Source organism: Sphaeroforma arctica (assembly GCF_001186125.1).
Source record: "Sphaeroforma arctica JP610 unplaced genomic scaffold supercont1.710, whole genome shotgun sequence".
Lineage (NCBI taxonomy): Eukaryota > Ichthyosporea > Ichthyophonida > Sphaeroforma > Sphaeroforma arctica.
The window spans coordinates 3,968-8,940 of record NW_014039848.1 but is presented as its reverse complement, the minus strand read 5'-3'; positions in this window follow the sequence as shown (position 1 = coordinate 8,940).

Sequence of the window (4,973 nt, the reverse complement as noted above, 5' to 3'; positions counted from 1 at the left end):
CATGAACACTTAGTACTTCTTGTGAAAATTATTCAATAAAGAACAGCTAGAGGTACGCCCTGTGTGATCGAGGATATTTAGGCTCTTAACAAGAGGCAGCCCCGATCATTCTTTCACAAGCTACCACTGCTAAATCCTAACTGACTAAATTGTATTTTAGTTTAATATAGTTTGAAACCTAGTAATTTCCATCGAAGTTTACAGAAGTGACATTTCTTACTGTTGATCTTAAAGTTGTGCTTGTTGAGTCTATCTAGAACCTCTCGCACAACCTTGTCGTGCTCCTCTTTGGTTTTGGTGAATACCACAATGCCATCAATGTATACTTGTACATTGTCCATGTCCCTAAACAAGTCTTGCATAATTTGTTGAAAGAGAGCAGGTAACATGTGTAACCCAAAGGGGACACCTTTGAAGGAATATTGCTGACCCTCCCAGGTAAAGGTGAAATACTTTCAATGTGGTCGGTAGATCTTCATCTGGTGGTAACCACAATGTCATCAATGTATACTTGTACATTGTCAATGTCCCTAAACAAGTCTTGCATAATTTGTTGAAAGAACGCAGGTAACATGTGTAACCCAAAGGGGACACCTTTGAACGAATATTGCTGACCCTCCCAGGTAAAGGTGAAATACTTTCAATGTGGTCGGTAGATCCTCATCTGGTGGTAGCCCTGCGTCAGGTCGATAGTGGAGAATATCTTAGCTCCCTCCATGCGCCTGAGCAGTTCGTTTATCCTTGGTAAGTAAAAATTGTGTGTTGGTATCAAAGCGTTAATTGGGCTCATATCCAAACACACCCGAACTTTCTTCAGTGTCCCGTCAGAGTTGAATTGGTCGACGGCTAAAAGCGCTAGGTTGACGGGAGTCAGCTCATAGTTGACTGCGATCACTCCGTCATCTAACCATGCTTTAGCTTGTTCTCGTACGACCTGCTCATGACGCCATGCAACATTGTTACGTGTAGGACACTTCAGCTTCGAGAAATCTACTCTCGTCAGGTTTAGATTTACGTATCCGTTATTGAATTTGAACTTAGCCCAGTCCGTGATATGAATCTTGTCATTCTCGAAAAAGCAAGTCCTTGGGTTTCTCTGTAAAGTGAGGGATCATCTCCTTCACAGTCTTCGAGGGTTTATATACCGGTTTCAACAAGTTGTCGTCCGACTGATCCTCCTGTGGTTCAATGTTAGTAGGTAAGCCTGTAATTGTTTTACCTAATGACAGTAAATCACCCATACCTACTATGAGATCATCGTCTGGTGAAGTGTTGCATATGACTGCCTTAGTAACTGTAGTACGTTGGTCTGTCAATGTAAACCTAAGATCGATTGCCATTTCTCTGCAAGTGATCTCTCTTTCATCAGCCAGTTTCAACATAGTTGGCTCTGACTTACGAGTTACGTCGGTGATTTTTACAGAATCTAGAGGATATACATGAAATTTGCGAGCCCGGATCTAACAACGCTTTTATTTCATTTCCGTTAACTCGTATGTCAAGGATTACACGCTCGTCTTGAGGTGCGTCCTTTTGTCTTAGTGACAAGACCCGGTATGTTTGTCACTTGACTTCAACTTTTGGTTTCACTTTGCACGTTTGCTTGTGGTAACCTCCAGTCCCGGTACAGTCGGCCCACTTCTCGATAAAGTATTTACACTTTTCTGTGTGCCTTCCATTCCATCTGCCATTCGGTTCATGTTGGGTCATTCGCCAATTGCAATCAATCTCACTACAGTTCTTGACCTCCCTATGCCTGGGCTTAGGGTTGCCTACCGGCGGTCCATTAGGCTGGTTACCTTTAGGGATGACATTGATCTTGTTACTTTCATAACCATTTATATTTTTGTTCTTATGCTACCCTTGTCACCCCATTTGTGTACCATCTGACCTCCATTAGTGGATTGTGAGTCTCGACCATTGCCTGATCCTCCGGTAAGATTGCCGTTGACCTTCTTCTGAGTATTAGTGACTTTCACCACGGAACTAGGGCGTTTGGTAAACGTCTGATCCGCTCTCGAGTAAAATTCTGCCCAGGTTAAGTCCGCTAGCTTCATTATACCGTAGGTAGGTCCCTCGATGGAGATCTCTCGTACCTTGTCCGGGTAAGATTGATGCATATCGGCGTACAGAATCTCTTGATCTCTCCTATGTAGGTTTGACCAAAATATTGCTTGCACCCATAATACACACATGGATAGCTTATCAGGTAACATCTTCTGAGTTTGGGCCCGTGACATGTGTGTGTCCAACTCTAATAAGTAGTGGGACACCGGCATTCCTTCTTCCGGGGGTATCATGATCGATACAAGCAATTTCGGTCGAGGGTCCGTCGAAAATAAGTGGACGATCATCTCACTCTGCTCTTCCACGTTTTCAGCTTAGTGATCGCTTGTTTCGCCTTCTCCAACTTGCTATACTTGTAAGAGGATGGCTTAAAGCTCTGCTGCGCTGCTTCGAACCATAGGTTCGTTCGTAGATTGGCTGTAAGCATAATCTGTCCAAACTCTTTCAAGGACCTAGATAACAACGCCAGACCGCTAGTATCGATTGGATCCTTTCGGTCTTTTCGATCAGATCTGAATGTCGTTGGTAGTTTACCTATGTCCTTTACAAACTTTTTGCCTTCCACAGCCTTTTCGGTCTGAATCACTCTTAGTTCTGAATCAATCTTAGTTCTGAATCAATCTTAGTCTGGAGATGCGTAGCCATTGTCATATAAAGACTAGCGGCATCAATCCTACCTAGATCCATTGCTTCGAGTGAAGCTGTCTCGGCCTTGTTCATTTGAACAGTGAATTCAGCAATTTTCAGATCACTACTAGAGTGATCTGATCCCTTCTTTCCTGATTGCATCTGACCATGCAGTCAGTTATCTGCCTCATCCTTTGATCCATCGATCTGTTCAATGTTAGTGAACGCTTCGGATGGTACAGCATCTTTCTTCGTCTTTGAGATAGCCGCTGGGAGCGAACTGTCTTCCGATGACGAAAATAATTTTCTTGCTTTCACCTGATCAGGTTTCGGCTCTTCGGTCGGTTTGTCCTTCTGAAATACCTCTGGGGCACTCTGTGGATTTCCTTCCGGTAATGGATTTGGATTAGATTCTTGTTCAGATGCCATTCGCGACATTGATGTTGCATCCAATCCGGGTGAGGGTTGAGTTTCGGGTGATGAAGATCGGATTCTGCCTGCCTCTCCATTGTCTGACAACATCTCGAACGCCAATATGGCTTGATAGAGTGCCAAATGGTTTGATATCAAGTCGGGAAGATCTACCAGAAGATCCCGAATTGCGTACCAAATTAAGTATGCAAAACTTCCATCTCTCCTAGTTCCGAATACCCCCGGCACTATCTTTTGAAACTGACGGAAAATTTTGCGTGCTTGCTTACCGTCGTCAGTTTTCATCAATTTTAGCCAATTGTAATATTTATTATCCTTAAGCAAATCGTACCCAAACTTTCTTACCGCTGCATACATAACATACCTCGGTGAGATGGTACCATCTGGTTTGGTCTTCAATACGTCCGGAAAGAACGTTCCATACGTATTTCGAAACAACCATGCCCTGTTATAAAACCCTAAACCCTAAAAAAACCGATACACCTGACTTATTAAATAGTCGCATTATATGTGTATACGCTTCAGGATTGTCTTTCATTAATCCCTTTAAAAATAGGGGCTGAAAGACCTCGGGCTTGGATTTTATGTTATCAAACAGAGTCCTAGCTAGAGACTGACGCTTCTTAATAGTGTCGTTAGTAGATTATATTTCTTGTGCACAGACTTTAAATGCCGTGTTGCCTTTGAACTGCTTAACGTTCAATTGGGTAGATAGTGGAATATTTGATTCTTTGGCATTGTTAAAGAAGGTCTCAGAAGGGGTCCATTTGGTTGTTCCAATGGGACCTATACGACATATTATAGTATGTCTCCAGGGCGTCTTCTGGACGGCTCGGGTACCCTGATATAGGAAAGTATCTACTTCCCTATCTAAATATATTGGCTCGCATTGAATCATGCTGATCAATTTATTGAGCCATGGATCTTTACTCCGTAATGGGCAACACAACGTGATGGTAGCTTTATGTATATGAACATAATTTAATAGCTGGGCAATTAACTGCCATGGTGGATTAGCCCACGCATTATGTTTGGAGAGGTCTACTTGAAAGGCGTCTCCCAAAGAATGATTTAAAGTCCTGTAATTCGACAGCAAACATATCTATAGTATGTGGCCCAAATATTTTTTGAGCCAGTTCAAACCACCTGGGATTACATTTCCAGTCAGTGGCTAGAAACTCACGTACGGATTTATTAAAGTCCAGTACGAAGCGTGATAACATATCCGGTAAATGGTTATGTATTCCTGGCAGATGTTTTATATCAAAATGAAACTTTGATATTGTATCGTGCCAGCGACTCAGTAATTGTGAGTCGGGTTTTATCTCTTTCGTATATTGAAGAGATTTCTGATCACACATCGGCGTAAATGCTGTTCCGTATAAGTAATCTCGGAAGTGTGTTAGAGCTGCCACCATGGCTAATAGCTCTTGTTTAACAGTTGTATAATGCAACTGTGAAGCATTCATTGCTCGACTAAAGAATTGTATATATCTCGGTTTGTTATCTATAACCTGATATAATACGCCTCCTAGGGCTAAGTCGGAGGCGTCCGTTACTATTTCAAACGGCACGCCATCGACTGGTCCTTGTACAACAGGGGCTTGTTGGACTACGTGCTTGAGCGCTGTAAATGCGTCATCACACTCTTTAGTCCACAAGTCTCCTAGTTTGCCTTTATGACATCTTAAGTGTCCAAAAGGTTTAAGGTAATCAGCCAAGTGTGGTACTCCATCTAAAAAGAAGTTTACAAGCCCACACATGCGGTTCACATCTCTTCCTGTAGTTGGTGTTCGCCAATCTAACAGGTGTTACACCTAACCGGGGTCGATTTTAATACCTTCCCC